Source organism: Porites lutea, chromosome 9 (assembly GCF_958299795.1).
Source record: "Porites lutea chromosome 9, jaPorLute2.1, whole genome shotgun sequence".
NCBI classification, from domain to species: Eukaryota; Metazoa; Cnidaria; class Anthozoa; order Scleractinia; family Poritidae; genus Porites; species Porites lutea.
In genome coordinates, this window is record NC_133209.1 from 15,506,133 (window position 1) to 15,523,903 (window position 17,771).

Here is a 17,771-nt window from a genome sequence, read left to right on the forward strand (position 1 = left end):
CCCCAACTTTTCAAGATTTAAGTGGCGGTGCAGGGTTGATTCTTTTACCTTTGAATATCACTTAAGAGACGTGTGTCGAAATTCCATGTCTAATTATTTGTCTTATGTAACAGCTTTGTGATTAGCCATACATGGGTTGAGTTTGTTGTTGGTTCTCTCAGCTCCTTTTGCTCAGAGAGGCTTTTCTCAAGGAGGCCCCGCGGTTTCTAGCCTGCGAAGCGCAGACACATTTCCGGTGGAGCGACGACCGGAAATGCGTCTGCGCTTCGCAGGCTACGCGGTTTCCCCCTCTCCTCAAAAACCAACATTTCCAAATTCCAATTCCATCTGAAACTAACCTGCGACCAGAGGTTTCTTTCTTGCATGGCTTTTGGCGTTTAAGTAGTCGTTCGTGTCGCTTATCGATCGCGTAGAACGACTTTTTAGTAAACGCCAAAAGCCATGCAAGAAAGAAACCTCTGCTCTCAGAGTAATCTGGAAAGAACAGACACGTTGAAACGAGTTCTTATGAACTCCTGAGTACTTCGTGGGGCAAACAAATATACAAATTAGTTACAAACGAATTTAAAAAATAGAGTTGAACTTGTCAGTTTGCTAAAAAATTGGAAGATGATAATGCAGCAAAAGAGCATAAAAAGTATGTAGAACTGTTTGCTGATGCCAGACTGCACTGTTTCACTTTGCTCAACAGCCTCGTTCTCATGCGCCACCCTCATTGCCTGAACTTTAAGTTCACATGACCTGTTACAATAAAATAAATGTTCGAGCAGGCAACATTGGAAAATCTATGACGACCTTATAGGGTAGCGTTTCATCGCTGTTACCTACGAGTATTTATTGCTCCTTAGTTTTCATATCTTAGCAAATCACTAACCAGATTATTTAAATTTCAAAGGAAAGCGAACATTTGTTCCGAACTCTGGTGTTTATCGTAATTATAGACTACGAGTAGTCCCTCGCTCTACTATTCCTGAGGAAAAATGAGGGATTACTCATAGTCTATTGTAATTATTACTATACTAGTTACTCCAGTGAGTAAGGGAAGTAACCGAAGATCCAGAAATGTTGAAATAAAAAGTCTTCAGGAAGTTTTCATTATTAAGAATGAAAATCACCTTTTCACCTTTTTGGAGTAATCCTTTCTACTTTTTCTTTCCTTATCCTCCGATTGATCATTGTCAAATACAAAGTATTTATTCAGACCTTACCCCTTCCCATGGTCTAAATTTACTGAGCATCCTGGTGCGGCGACTCATTGTTAAAATGGAGAACTCATGATCAAAACAACATTTTATAGGCTAACTAAAAATATTTTGATAAATTGAGAGCTAAATAAGTATACCTTGTGATGTCCTTTTTACTAAAAGCTCTCTGGCTCTTACCCGGCTCCTCACTTTGTTTAGGTAGTATAATACTATCAGACGGGAATCGACCAGTTGAAGTAATACATCAGTACAATAACATAAAAGTATTTTATACTTTGTTGTTGGCGACACTGATTAACTATTTATACTTTCATGTACTTGTCACAACAAGGTGTTACATAATAATGGTTACCATGTACCGAACCAATCTAATGATTCTCGACTTTACCGGCAGCGAAAATAGGCTATTTCCGGGTTACCTCAAGCCTCTGTTTCAAACCGAGGCTAATTGCGGAGCCATCGATATGAAGATGATTTTTTTTCCCCATGCAATTAAAATGAAACTCATTATCAGCACAAGAAGGGTTTTGCAATTAGCCTTGTATTGAACCTGAGGGTTTTTGGAACTCGAAAATAGCCTAATTTAAGGACGACCGGTCATTGTCTCACTGGAGTATGCTTGCGCAGTTCTTTGTTCTCTAGGCCCATAACTTTCAAAACAGCTGCTCCACCGAATGTCACTGAACACACGCTACTCAAAAGAGTATCGATGTATGACTGTACAATAAGCGGTGAGCTTTCTTAAAATTAAATGTGGTTGTGTAAACTACTCGGGCTATTATGTTCCAATTTTGGCAAACACACAAAAATATTTAATTTTAAACGGAACGCGGATTCTTGAACAGTAGGGTCCACTTAAGGGCTCATCTCTTAAAACATATTTACCACTAGTAAAATGGGATTATTTCATATTATTGCTGAATGATATCTGTAGTTCTTCCTAAAATTTCCTAGCCATCGCATGAAACCGAAAAAAGTTAAGACAAAAGTTTCGTCAAAGCTAAATGCTCCTGTATTAATGACGGAGCCACCTTAATTGCGATCTTCTTATTTACACCGGCAACTCTCATTTAATGGACACCTCTGTAAAACGGACACTTGGAGATGGTCCCTGTCTTTCTTTAGTCATTCTAGTAGACTTTCTATAAGACGGACAAAAACAGGCACATAGTGCTGGTACCAATGGTGTCCGTCTTCGAGCGAGGGAGTTGACTGTATCCAAAAATGCATCATCTTCGCATGAAAGTTTAAGAACTTGAATTGGATCATTTCGGAGCCCCAGTAAAAGGGCACGTCATTCCAAGGGGAGGGGGGAGGGGGGGGAGGTACTCGACTATTATTTGGGTATAGGTGAGCCGCTGAGGGTTCGAAACCCTGACCCTGTTTAGGACAAAAATATCCTAAAATATAATTAAAAAACCATACCCTTATTGAGACAAGACCTTCAATTTTATAACCCTGTTTACCGGGTGTTTAAGACAAGGTACACAATGCAGGCGGTCTTGTTTTTAAGCCATCTATTGGCAATTGCAATAGAGCAAATTAATTTACGTTGTAGTCATTGGTTTTGTCATCCTGTTTACAATTAGGACCGGACTCGCACAAAACTATATACCCTGTTTAGGACAGACTCGCGCAAGATTATATACCCTGTTTAGCACAGAGAGGTCAAAAATCATACCCTGTCCGGCGGCACATCCCTGTTTAGGCTATATAAGGCACTAAACCTCCTCCGCCCACCCACACCAAGACGTCATGGTAGCCGCAGGAGCAGCCAAGGATCCGCGTTCCGTTTAAAATTATATATTTTAGGCTGTGGTTACCAAAATTGGAACACAATACGATGCAAGATCTTATTTTACAAGCCGTACGTCTACTTTCACTGACGATGAAGAATTTTTAGTGTTGTCTGACCTTTTCGAATGAAAAAATCTCTGCTTTCCGTACGAAGATTATTCAACTTTCAACCTGAATGAGATGACCGAGTCCGAGTGTCTGTCAGAGTTTAGGTTTAGAAAAAGAGACATTCCGATGCGATAGCTGTTTTCCATATAAAGTTCATTTCCTCTATTTTAAAGAAATATGATTTGCCTTTCCTAAATACGTACAACTAAATTTATCAGTTACGAGTTCGCTCGCTCGGCCTTCACAGCTCAGTGTTGTCTTCGAAGTAAACACAATTCATCAGTCGAATTTTCAATCAACATCGCTTGTTAGGAGGAAAAAGAAGGGATACCTGGATTTACGAGGATAAAAAAAATACAAAGCCCTTGAAAAATCGCTTAAAAACAGGGGGTTATACCTGCCGAAGCTTGTGGATTGCAGGACGACGTGATTCTACTGTGTTTGGCGTCGTCGACACCACGACGACGAAAATTGCCAATGGCGTTTGCGCAGTGCACGGTATCTCACTTCTGGTCGTCGTCCACATAGTCGTCGTCGTGGTTCTTAAGTTCCCTATTGGCTCTTATATTGGAAGTTGAGATGTAGTTAATCGCCTTTTGGTTGGAGTAAATTTCAAGCCAGTGCTCTTTTGTTAAAAAGGATTTCCTGGGATTTAAATGGGGTTGGTGTTGTTAAGGAAGGGTAGCCAATGTTTCATAGGTCCCGTGTTCACCCCATTTGACCCTCCTACATGTGTAATTATAGTAAAAGAAAATGGGTGCGATAGTGAATAACTGCAGGCGAATATGCAGCAAACACTAATAATTGCTTGTGAAGTGTGTCATTAGTAGCTATAGTGAGTGGATGAAATGGTAGGAGATAATGCTGCAATGAAAATAACAAGTAAATGCTGGTAATTGGAGAAAAATATTTAACAGTTAATGAATGAGGCTGAGTATCTTATGAAGAATTACGGAGATCGAGGAGGGTGTTATCCGTCGAGGCCGTAGGCCGAGGCGGATAACAATAACACCCTCCGAGATCTCTATAATTCTTCATATGATACGAAAGCCGAATTTAGTAACTGTTTTATTATTCATTCAAAATAATTCCTAGTTTAAAAACATAGCTAAAACATGCTTACCTCCATCGATCCCATCGATGTTCAGTTCATCTTCGCTAGGGTACGTTTCACGGGTTTGTCCGGCTCCGCAAATATTCTCCAAAATAGCAGATGTCGCCCTTCGAGTTGTCTTCTTGCTGTTCTTGCCATGTTTTTAGCTATTTTTTCGCCTAGTTCTTTCTCTTGAAACGAGTGAAACGTCCGCCATTTTTTCAAGTTCACAACCAAAACAACTCAACTTCGTCCCCAGGTCTTCTCGGTTAACGGTGCAAAATAGCGGAAACAAAATGGCGGAATCCGTTTTTTTCTCCTCGCAGAGAAACAGAAACATTATTTTCTACCCGTGCGGTGGTGTGCTTCTTAGTACAAACCTTAGTTTAACGCCTTCCTGTTGGCACATTGGTCATATGTTCTTTGACAACTTACTTATAATAAGCAGTGGCAGGGCAGTTTTTGGGTCCCTTTCGTTACGTATTGCTGTAGCAGCCATACGCAGCGAACAGCAGATTAGGAAATGAAGGGCTTATTGCGATCCTTGCACAACCACCGTCTTCATCTCCGATGATCGCCATCCGCACGAGTGACCGCCACGGCTCGAATTTTTGCTACAACAGTCATGTACTTCGAAGAAAACATCCATTGTTAGGTATGAAATTAAATCCGCTATCTCTACTTTTTCAACTGGCGAGATATCACCGTAATAATACTTTTCGAAGAAACCACATGTTTTCAGTAGCTATGTGCATGATGCGCATGCGGGCGTGATGGCTCGTGCGCGTATTTTGTTTATATGACCCTGAGCCACGCGAGTGTTTTTCGGATTTTTATGACGTTAGCGCAGTTAATTAACCGTGAATATCTCCCTTTTCCTTCGGTAAATTTTTTTAAAATTCGCCTCAATTCTTTACAGTTGCAGTACCTTTGCACTGTCCTTTTTTTAAAAAAATCTGTAAGAGCTTAATTCCTCTGTTAAAAAAATTGAAAATTTCAAAATATTGGCAAAACCGTCTTAACGACCCTATGTTTTTTCAACTTTAAAATATTAAGCAATATAGTTAATATAGAGTGGCAAAGTTTAAAGACATTTCACCGAGGGAAATAAGAAATATTAAGAAAAAATGATAAAAAATGATAAACTTACTGCCTGTTTAAGGATGCGATGTTGCCACGGCAACGGCCTTAATCGAGAAAATAAAACTTCACAAAGGAGCCTTCTTATATGGGTAACCTTAGCGGTGAATTTCGTGAACAAAATCGCAAAGACAAAGTAACTACATTTCCTTCTGTAACGTATGCTAGATAGCTAGGGTTATTAGTAAATACTCTAGGGAGCCACCTTAAGCCAAAACATGCACAAACAAGTTCTCAAGACTGATCCCTATACTCTTCTTCAAAGAATTAGTTGAGAGAATTTGATAAAAATACTTGACATATTTGAAACAAATTTCAAAATACTTTAAAAATTAGTTTTCGATAGCACTTTTAACAGTTTAAAACACCGTTAAAGTCAGTCCAAAACATTCAGTATAAAACCCATTTTATAACACCGGTTTAAAACAGTTTTCAAAAAAAGTTAGCAAATACATTTTAAAAAGTGTTAGATTTGGTACGGAAAACCGCGAGGGACTCAATCATAAATAGCCTGACATTTGAGCAAGCAGGCAAAAACCTGTACAAAGAACAAGCAGCAATGCTTGAAGTCAGGCTCTGCAAGACGAGATATAGCGTTACCTGATCCGGGAAGGGAAACCTTTGGGCTGGCATGCAGGTCTCATATTTTGTTTGCCCGGGGGTTGGGGAGGGGGGGGGGGGGGCCTTCTTGCTCGACTTACTTAACGAATTAGTTAGAGGATGACTTGTCTGAGCCATTATTCAATGGGCAAAGAAAGAAAATCGGATCAACTTGGGTTTCTGAGAAAATGCCCACCTACCCCTCCCCTAAGCCAACACTTTGCCTTAAGTGAGAAGTAAGTGTAAATGTTGGCTTAAGGAAGGGGTAGGTGGGCAGTTTCCCAGCAACCTAAGTTGATCCAGAAAATTTACTTGTTCCGGACTTTTTCGACCCCTGAAGAAAGCGTTACCTGAGCCAACTAATAGTGAGTTCACGCAACAGGACGGCAGAATTAAAGAGGACGGCAAGACCCTTGTGTGACAAACGTGACAGGGTCATTACTTGCGTGTTTTGTCGTGATCTTCACTTACATTAATGTTTTCTGGTCTTTTACAAAAAGATATGTTTAAAGGAAGGTGAAGTTCGGCGAAACGTGTTTTCAAACAAAATTATTATCACCTTTGCCACACAAGGTTTGTCGTCTTTTTTGTTCTACCGACCTGTTGCGTAAGAACCCCGGGGGGGGGATGGGGGGGCACTTTTGGAATTTCTGGGTGGGGATGTGCCGCTGGGACCCTGGAACCCTTGACCTACACCAGAGTTAGTTCAGCTGAATTTTGCTACCCTATACTAGAGTAAACTCCCAAAATCCCCCTATCCTAGAGTAGCTGTTTCCCCAGTCTAGATAACATCTTCAACCAACTGATCAGTTTCCTGAAAAATGATACCCTATTCTAGACCCAAACGCTCTGATTTATATATCCTATCCTAGAGTAAACTGCTTGAAAACCATACCCTTCACAGCGGCACATACCCATATAGCCCATATATGGCAGTACCCCCCCCCCCCCCGGGGTAAGAACACTATTAACGGACACTCAATCAACAATAAAAGCTATCCACAGGACGTACGTGCACCGAAAATAAATAACATTTAGACTAAAACAGGACAAGATTGGGTGCACCACGAGTCATCTACCAAATCAAGACAAGATTAATTTTGGTAAATCAATTTCGTGCTGTACGCGATAGGAATTTGTCTCAACATCATTACATCACTCTATCAGCACTGATCACTATCTTGTTATTATCATCAACACCATCATCATCATCCCAATCAGTTTCATTGGCTCGTTCTCTGATAAACACGTTTCTTACAGAAAGTGCAAGAGATATAGTAGTAAAGGGAAACGATTTCAGATAAGAAAGTTATTTACCTTTTAGTTTAAAAATTAAATTAATTGAGCTTAATTAGTAACGGTAAAATAAAAACTGATCTATTTCTGGAATTGTGAAAATTCCAATTCCCGATAAGGTAGTTAGTCTACGGACGTGGTTTTTCTTGTATCTTTTATGAGTCTATTTTTTTGTCGAGGGTAACATTTTTTTTTTCCAATTTTTTTTTTTTTTGGAAAAGGTAATAATCGATGCAATCAATGTCAGTAAAACAAATAAGAAGAAATTAAAAAACAAATGGCGCGTGAACATCATCTAGTTGTTGGGTGGGGGGTGGAATAGAGAAAAGCTCCGGGACATCCGTAAAGAAAATTAAATTAATTAAAATTCCATAAAATAGTGCTGGGACATTCGAATTCGCTTAAAAGTAAAGAACCTTCTCCCTTCCTGTGAAGGTAGACAGGTTGTGCCTAAAAAAAATGTCATAGAGCTTAGGCAGGGGCACCGAACGACTGTTTTCTGTAAAATATCTGTTCGGAGAAGCAAAAATTGCCTACAATTTTAGATCTGTTACTTGAGGAAGGCTAAAAATTTCTAGATGGCCGTTCCATTCATGTAAAGTTTTCGTAGCTTATCTAATTAATTCCCTACAATTTTCTAAAGTTTAGTTTTTCACATTTCAGTCCCCAACTTAGCCTATTTTTCGTAGAAAAAGGAAATCTAAAATTTTCGGATTAGAAAATGCGATCAGTTTTTATTTTACCGTTACCACTTAAGCTCAATTAATTTAACTTTTATACTAAAAGGTAAATAACTTTCTTATCTGAAAATTCTGCGAGAGGTGAGGTTTTACTTTACTTCCCAGTCAAAACAAATGTGTATGATCATTATTTCGCGTGCTCTTTGATTTTCGAAAGAAAAGGAAAAAACCTCTGTTTACAGACTAAAGGAAACATAACCTCACTATCTAAAGAAAAATTTTCTTCTTTTGTTTTACTAAGAAATCCCACGCACGGGACTGTTTTGTACTAAGTTTTGGAGCTTTGTTTTGTTAGAGCGGTTTTCACTTGACTGTCGTAAAACCAAAACCAAAGTAAATACACTAGCCAACCAAAGGGCGTAGTAAAACCAAAACCAAACCAATTCCTCAATTACTTTCGACAGTCAAGAAAACCGCTCTATTAAATATTTACTCAACTGTGTGCTCTCTAGCTACCTTATAGCAACTAAAAGTTGTTGGAAGATGATATCGTTATTAGATCAATTATCCCTAATATATTAAATTTTGGCAAGAGTATGCAGAAGTTTATACTATCACTGATGCCCCATCATTGACGTTTACCGGCAATAAAAAAACCTAAATTGCAACATAAAGTACAAATGGCCCTGAGATGAATTTCATTTTTTAATGATTAAGAAGAAAGACATTTTAGTTCTTTGTTTAAGCTTTCATACACAAAAAGGACTGCAATTTGCCATTTTTTTGTCGGAATTTCGTGTTTACAAGTGAGAGCCGCTTATTATTCAGAGTTTTGTATCCAGGTTTTATTTAAAATAGGTAATGCCGTCATTTTGTTGCTATGATAACTCTGAAGTCATTGAAATCTTGATTATAACAACTTTTCATACTCATCTAAGACAGCTGTAGTGGTAATTTAGCCAAACCTTTGTTTATGGTGACTTTAGTTTATGCTCAAACTTGGAAGGTGTTCGCCCTGAAAAACACCATTGAGTTACCATCCCCTGCAAAGCACAGGGCTGAGAGTTTTGAAGTTTGTTTGCTTATCCTGTTTCTAGAAAACTCGGCCGTCTTTTCCTTATATTTACGCACTTGTGGCCGTACTTCAACTTGTCTCCACCATTCACACCAACATCTTTATACAGCAAGTACAGTGGTGTATACCGTTACTTTTATTAATATCATGAACGTTATACCGTTACTCCAATTGATTATAATTATTATTATTATTATTTTTTATTTTTATTTTTTAACAGGAAATATTGCTTCAAACATTATAGTAGGGTCAACGAATGCGAATTTGTAAAATTTGTTACTTTGTAGTTTATGATCCATTTTCTACGACCTAACGTGTTATTAACGTATAACAGCCCCAACGGTGTCCACAGTTAGCAGAAGTTTAGCGCCTCTTTTAGCATCAAAAAGAATCAGAACTAAAAGTGTGCAATATTGGACAGTTTAAGAACGAGTTTAAGGTTATCTCGTTTGCAGTCATTAAAAAAAGGTTTTAAAGTGAATTTCTACTAACTGGCTTTGTATGGAAATTACCTTAATAGCAACGTAAGTTGCAATGAGTCATGTTATTAAGGGCTTGTTTAATTGTAGGTGGGAGACCCCAGGTAGGTGAGGTAGGGTTTTAAAGACAAGAAACGAAAGAGAGGAACAAACGTGCTGAATAAAACCGCTTAAATAGTTTTAAAGAAGCTAGGTACAAAAGAGGAAACCCGCGACAAGGTAGCTGTCACAACAGTTAGCAAGCTAAGTCTGGATCAGGTTCATAAAAAGCAAAGTTTTGAGACCCCTCAGATGGCAAAAAAAACCCTTTACTCAGTCCGCCAAGCAACGTTCAACTCGTCTCAAATTTGTAAAGAAGTACAGGAGCCTTACTGTGGATAAAAAAGGAGCCGGGATGATTAACTTTTCTTGGATCGATGCCCAAATTATTCAGCCTGATCTAAAAAAATTCTTCTTTGGGGGTCGAAGTGGTTCCTGCCTACCAGGTGATAAAAAAGCTTAAAATGAATTATCTGGGCCTCTAGCCTGAGTATCAGGCGTTTCTTGGGGGAAAAGGGGAAAGATGGAAGCGAAAAAGGGAGAGAGCTCCCCCCAATCTAAAATCTCCTCTCCCCTAGCCCCTTAGGAAGGCCTGATACTCAGGCTACTGGGGCTCTACATGCTACATGACTTATCCCACTCAATGCCGCGACGGCTACAGAGAGTGATAAAAAAAGAAAAGGGGTCATGCCGGTTACTGAACTTCTGAATACAAACCCCCATAAAGCAATTAACATCTTTTAGAAATTTCATGTAAAAATAAAGTTGTTTCAAAAGCTTTAGCACATTGAATTAAGGGAGCGAACTTTTGGGACACCCTGTAGTTTGCAAAGGTTTTTGTATTAATAGTGAGAAAAAAATTACAAAAGCCGTATTAGCTGAAGTAAAAGGTTATCTACAATCAACATAACGATTTTTTCGTACTTGTTAACCTCCCTCGTGCATCCTTAGCTCGATGGCTGCACCACTGCAATGTTTACCATTTCGACTTTCATTGGTTGTAACGTCAATCTACCCTTGTCCGTCGTTGTACCAATGTAAAATGTCGTAATCGAGAAAACACTTCGCCATATTCCGCATTTTGGAGGGATAATTGCTTATAATAAGCAGTGGCAGCGCAGTTTTTGGGTCCGTGTCGTTACTTATTGCTGTAGCAGCCATACGCAGTTCAAAGTACAAGAGGCACCCTGAATCAGGGCGGAATTGGTCATATTCCGCGCTTTTTCGCGAGGGCTTCCTCATTGCTAATACCTATCCTAACATTAATTTTTTCTCTTCCTCTTTTTTTAACCTCTAATCCAATTTGGCTTTTCAACTAAGTTTCAGTTTTTCTCTCTTTTTTTTACTCTCCTTTCATTTTATTTACTTACATATTTATTTTTACATTTTTTCCCTATTTTCGCACTTTTTTGAGGTAGACACAGAGTTTGCCAGTCCCTCATTATTACTTTTAATCTTAACATGAAACTTTTTTTACTTTTTATACCCAAAACACTCCCAAACGCACACATTCTCCCCCCTTTATATCTTACCCACTATTTTAGTGGAGACTTGGGAACCCTTTTACTATAAATCTTATACTTTTTACGCCTGTATTGCCAGAAAGGTTGCTACAGATGAACCTGCTGTTTTTTTTTGTTTTTGTTTTTTTTTTACAAAGCAAAAAGTGTACACATGTGTTTGAGCACATGCAGAAATGCACCTGTAGTAAATATTTTAGTAACGTGTCAAAGGCAAGGTAAAATATTTATCTTCACGCTGGCGCAAAATAAACATAAGTTTGAGCAAAAGGGGTTTGGCGAAAAAGATAAAAGATGGCACACAATCAGCTCACAAAGGGAAAAGGTGATAAACATCCCTGTTATTGATATTTATAAGAGCCAATAAGATATTTATTAACTTCCCGCCTAACGGAAAATAAGCAATAATCAGCAAATGTGTGTTTTCCCTCGCTTTTGTCATATGCCTCACGTTCATCAGCGTCGTGGGTCAATAAAAAGGGCGCGAAAAGCTAAGCTGGTCACATTGTTAACAGACGTTTAGCAGTGAACATTGTTTTGGAAATGAAATCTCTACTTTTTCTCCTGTTTCTCGGAGCGGTATACGTAGTCGCCACCTTGACTGAGGAGCCTTTTGAGGATGAGGCAGTCGCGGAGTTGTTAGATGAACAGGATGATGAAACCATTGCCGAGCGTGCTGATGAAGAGAATGACCCCAGTCGTCGTCCCAAACCAAGTGGTCGTCCTCCCAGACCAAGCGGTCGTCGTCCCAGACCAAGTGGTCGTCCTCCCAAACCAAGTCGTAAAGGTAAGATCTTCGTTGTCTTTACTTTGAACCCTTGGACTTTGATGTCGAAACGTAGTTTTACAGCAAAAGTGTGTACTTGACTTACATTTTTTTTATACAACTTGATTAAATACATGCATCCGGCGAGCTCTTTCGTTTTTTTTTTTTTTTTTCATCCGGGGTACGTTGTTAAAAGTTAGAAAGATTGATTACCGTTTTGGGAGAAAAATAGTCAAAGCTCATTTTTTTTCACTGATGATTTAGCGTCAAATGCTGATGAAGAGAATGACCCCCGTCGTCGTCCCAAACCCAGTGGTCGTCCTCCCAAACCAAGTCGTAAAGGTAAGATCTTCGTTGTCTTTACTTTGAACCCTTGGACTTTGATGTCGAAACGTAGTTTTACAGCCAAAGTGTGTAGTTGACATACATTTTTTTTATACAACTTGATTAAATACATGCATCCGGCGAGCTCTTTGGTTTTTTTTGTTTTTTTCATCCGGGGTACGTTGTTAAAAGTTAGAAAGATTGATTACCGTTTTGGCAGAAAAATAGTCAAAGCTCATTTTTTTTCACTGATGATTTAGCGTCAAATGCTGATGAAGAGAATGACCCCCGTCGTCGTCCCAAACCAAGTGGTCGTCCTCCCAAACCAAGTCGTAAAGGTAAGATCTTCGTTGTCTTTACTTTGAACCCTTGGACTTTGATGTCGAAACGTAGTTTTACAGCAAAAGTGTGTACTTGACTTACATTTTTTTTATACAACTTGATTAAATACATGCATCCGGCGAGCTCTTTGGTTATTTATTTATTTATTTTTTCATCCGGGGTACGTTGTTAAAAGTTAGAAAGATTGATTACCGTTTTGGCAGAAAAATAGTCAAAGCTCATTTTTTTTCACTGATGATTTAGCGTCAAATGCTGATGAAGAGAATGACCCCCGTCGTCGTCCCAAACCAAGTGGTCGTCCTCCCAAACCAAGTCGTAAAGGTAAGATCTTCGTTGTCTTTACTTTGAACCCTTGGACTTTGATGTCGAAACGTAGTTTTACAGCCAAAGTGTGTAGTTGACTTACATTTTTTTTTATACAACTTGATTAAATACATGCATCCGGCGAGCTCTTTGGTTTTTTTTGTTTTTTTCATCCGGGGTACGTTGTTAAAAGTTAGAAAGATTGATTACCGTTTTGGCAGAAAAATAGTCAAAGCTCATTTTTTTTCACTGATGATTTAGCGTCAAATGCTGATGAAGAGAATGACCCCCGTCGTCGTCCCAAACCAAGTGGTCGTCCTCCCAAACCAAGTCGTAAAGGTAAGATCTTCGTTGTCTTTACTTTGAACCCTTGGACTTTGATGTCGAAACGTAGTTTTACAGCAAAAGTGTGTACTTGACTTACATTTTTTTTATACAACTTGATTAAATACATGCATCCGGCGAGCTCTTTGGCTATTTATTTATTTATTTTTTCATCCGGGGTACGTTGTTAAAAGTTAGAAAGATTGATTACCGTTTTGGCAGAAAAATAGTCAAAGCTCATTTTTTTTCACTGATGATTTAGCGTCAAATGCTGATGAAGAGAATGACCCCCGTCGTCGTCCCAAACCAAGTGGTCGTCCTCCCAAACCAAGTCGTAAAGGTAAGATCTTCGTTGTCTTTACTTTGAACCCTTGGACTTTGATGTCGAAACGTAGTTTTACAGCAAAAGTGTGTAGTTGACTTACATTTTTTTTTATACAACTTGATTAAATACATGCATCCGGCGAGCTCTTTGGTTTTTTTTGTTTTTTTCATCCGGGGTACGTTGTTAAAAGTTAGAAAGATTGATTACCGTTTTGGCAGAAAAATAGTCAAAGCTCATTTTTTTTCACTGATGATTTAGCGTCAAATGCTGATGAAGAGAATGACCCCCGTCGTCGTCCCAAACCAAGTGGTCGTCCTCCCAAACTAAGTCGTAAAGGTAAGATCTTCGTTGTCTTTACTTTGAACCCTTGGACTTTGATGTCGAAACGTAGTTTTACAGCAAAAGTGTGTACTTGACTTACATTTTTTTTATACAACTTGATTAAATACATGCATCCGGCGAGCTCTTTGGCTATTTATTTATTTATTTTTTCATCCGGGGTACGTTGTTAAAAGTTAGAAAGATTGATTACCGTTTTGGCAGAAAAATAGTCAAAGCTCATTTTTTTTCACTGATGATTTAGCGTCAAATGCTGATGAAGAGAATGACCCCCGTCGTCGTCCCAAACCAAGTGGTCGTCCTCCCAAACCAAGTCGTCAAGGTAAGATCTTCGTTGTCTTTACTTTGAACCCTTCGACTGTGATGTCGAAACGTAGTTTTACAGCAAAAGTGTGTAGTTGACTTACATTGTTTTTATACAACTTGATTAAATACATGCATCCGGCGAGCTCTTTGGTTATTTATTTTTTTTCATCCGGGGTACGTTGTTAAAAGTTAGAAAAATAGTCATAGCTCAGTTTTTTCACTGATGATTTAGCGTCAAATGATAAAGAGAAGCAGCATCAATCAATGAAAATCCTGGCATGTGATAAAAAAGATCAACAAAGTTGGAGAAGTAGGCTATTACAGATGTATTAAAAAATTCACACAATTCCTCTTCTCTCCCACCTAGAAAAAGCTTTGCGAAAAAACTGAGGAAAAAGTGCCTGCCGACTAGACGTCCTAGGCCTTGACTGATTGAAAGTAACGTTATTGACAGTCCAATGGTATTGAATAGCTGACGTGTCCCATTAACAGAAAACTGGATGTAACGAAATTAAATGTAGTTGTAAAATTAGGGTGGTACTGTTGATTGAAATAAAGCATTGAAAAGGTGTCTTGAGGTTTTACTCATGTACCTACAGTAGTTGATAATTTATTAAATAAATGATAATAATAATAATAATAATAATAATAATAATAATAATAATGATTATATATTAATGATAATCATCATCATCACCATTGTCATCATCATCTTTATTCCAACACGATAAAACTTATCAGGATTATAGAGAAAAAGAGCAGAAAAAAAAAGAGTTACAATTATTTATACAAGCGAAACACACATTCTAAAGAAAAAAAAAGGAAAGAAAATATATTAACCTTCTGCTTTTCAAGAGTGCCGTGCATTGAAGGTTAGGCGCTAATTAAAGTAACGTTGACAGCCATCCTAAAAACTCTGAAGGGTTTGTGTTTGCCTCAGCTCTGTTTGAAGGCTATTCCAGAGCGCTGCACCAACATAGCTGAAGCTCCTCGTACACAATTCAGTACGAGGAAGGGGAACGGAAAGTTTGAATTCGGCCGGTGTCTGTTAATGAGTAGGTTTATACCCTGCTACGGTCTACAACTACGGTCTACAAATTAACAAGAGATAATCTGGAGCAAGAAATTCAAGTGATTTATAGACCATAACAGCTTTTTTAACCTCTCGTTATTGGCAATCCAGTTTTTTCCCGCCGAGAAGTTCAAAAAGATCATCAGCATTAGTGTGATAACGCGAAAAAGTTAAAACCCTTATCTGCCGATTTTGTAGTTTTTGTAATTTGGCACTGATGGTGTTTACCACAATTATCCCGATCCACACTGCAGTAATCAAAATGAGGTTGAATCAGTGAATTATAGATGAACTACGGAGTACTGGAAGGAGCAAACGGTCTAATACGTTTTGGGGTTCTAATACCAGAGGCAATTTTAGTTGCTGTTAAGCCACCAGGCGTCGCAGCAGACGAGTTCTAAATTGTGACGTCATAAAATTAAATTTGTGAAATTTTGGGATTTGCTGTTTGCCGGGATAATTTGAAAAAACAACATCCAAGAGACCTACTTGTCAAAAACTAGCGGTGTGTGGCAAATTGTCTGTGAGATGTTAGCCTCTTTTGAGTCATCAGAGCATAACTGCAGGGCTAATGTCTCAGGAAAATCTAAATTTTGGCAAGTAGGCCTCTTGGACGTTGGTCTTTCAGAATATCCTGACAAATCCCATAATTTCACAAATTTAATTGTTATGACGTCATCACTTATTAAGAAATTTATTCAGGTCGCGACCAGCCTGGGTTGCCCGTGCCCGATACCATCTGCGTTTGAGCTATCTTGGATGTAAATATGTTTGTCTGTTAGCCTGAAATTCATCCGATTGCTTCCAGTCGTTTTCTCCTCTCAACAACGTCTGAATCGACCGGCCATTAATGCCGTCCAGTGACGTCACTCACTACCTGAAAACCGGGTAGTGATTTTGATTGGTTGACTGTCTAAACATTCGCATAATTATGTATAATTATGAACAATTTTAGCGGGATTGTCGCTTGATATTCAGCGAATCGCATCCCTGGCATTCTTTCGTTTAGTTCAGACATTTCGATAAGCTTAATCTTTATCTTAAACGGCAAAATTGCCCTTGTCTTCGAAACTGAAATGCTAAATTGAACTGCGAATGAAGAATCATTGGGGAGAGTCGGTAGGTTTTTCATTTACAGCCGCTTTGTGGTTGCCGCGACCGGTGATTTTGTTTACGCGAAGTTTTCTGAGGTCAATGTTATGAATTACTCGACCTTCTTGCTATTTTCACGGTCAAGTGTAATGATTCTGTTAGTTTTTCTTGTGTCCTTGTTTTTTTTCTTCGTTAAGGACCAAATAGCTTCTTTTCAATTAAAGCAAATCATTGTGTTGTGTTCCGTGTGTGTGTTTATTTCATTGCGTGATTGCGACCGAGTTTGTTTATAAAATTTAGTACAACCGGTTCAGGGTTGTACTGCATGCAGTTGATAATTTGAACGTTAAACATGAATTACGATCGAAAAAAATAAAGCAGTACTGTATCATGCAGACATTTTTAAACGATAATTCTCGGTTTGCCACTTGAAAATCGTGTTTTACTTTTTGCACGAATTAAAGCAAAGGTCAAAGAGTAGTGACGTCACTGGACGGTCGATTCAGACGTTACTGAGGGAGTAATAACGACTCGAAGTAATCGGATGAAATCCAGGCTAGTTTGTCTGTATGTATATCACCGCATTTGCCTCGATTTCAATTATGGCCCTCGAAATCGAGGCTCTTTTGTTCGCAGTCAATTGATTCTTAATTACACTCCAAAGGGAAAAGTAAATACTGTATCCTCTGAAATACTTGATAAAGTGATAAAGTGGGTTGTGGAAAACTAAAAGCGGAGAAATCCTGTTTCGGGCAGAAAGCCAAGTTTTCGCAAGCAAAGAGAATGGATGCAAGTGAAGGTGAAAAAAATAATTCTCGTGAATTGAAGAGATACGTTTCTCAGAAATACATTTGAAGCAATTCGTGGAACTCAACGGTAAATAAATTCGGTCTTTTGGCCAAATTTGTATTCAGCCAGCTTTGTTGTATTTATTTAAGCTTAATTGATAATTAAAATTGCTTTAGTTATCAAGAGCTTTCATGATGGAACGTATGACAAAATTGTTTTTCCGTGGGTGGTAAAACGTTTTATACACAGCAGAAGCAAATATTGAAAATGATGGCGTAATATATATCGTGGACAACTGTAGCTAAATACACACATTTCTTTTTCATCGACGTGTCGTGTTGCGTTACATGAACAGTTGTTTGACACTGTTAATGTCAAATATCAAAAATTGAAATAAATTACAACTGATTCAAACTATTTGAAATGGCATGCTTTACTCGCAGCACTTCATTTTCCATTGGAAACTACTAGTTGATAATTTCTCGATTCGGATATGTTTTTTCCATGACAGATATTCTTCCATCAGGTGTTGCTCAATTAGCACTTCCAAGGGATGTGGTATATGAGACAATTTTAATAGGAGAACTATGATTTATAGCCTGCGTTGAAGCCGGCCCACGCACTTGTCTAAACCGTCTGCGAATTAGTGCACAAAAGCTCGTTCTAATATCCTGCAGAGTCGCAAGGACATATGTGAGCGTTTCTGATAGGCGGGTTTCTTATACGCCTCACGATTGGCCTAATTCTTAGGTGTGCG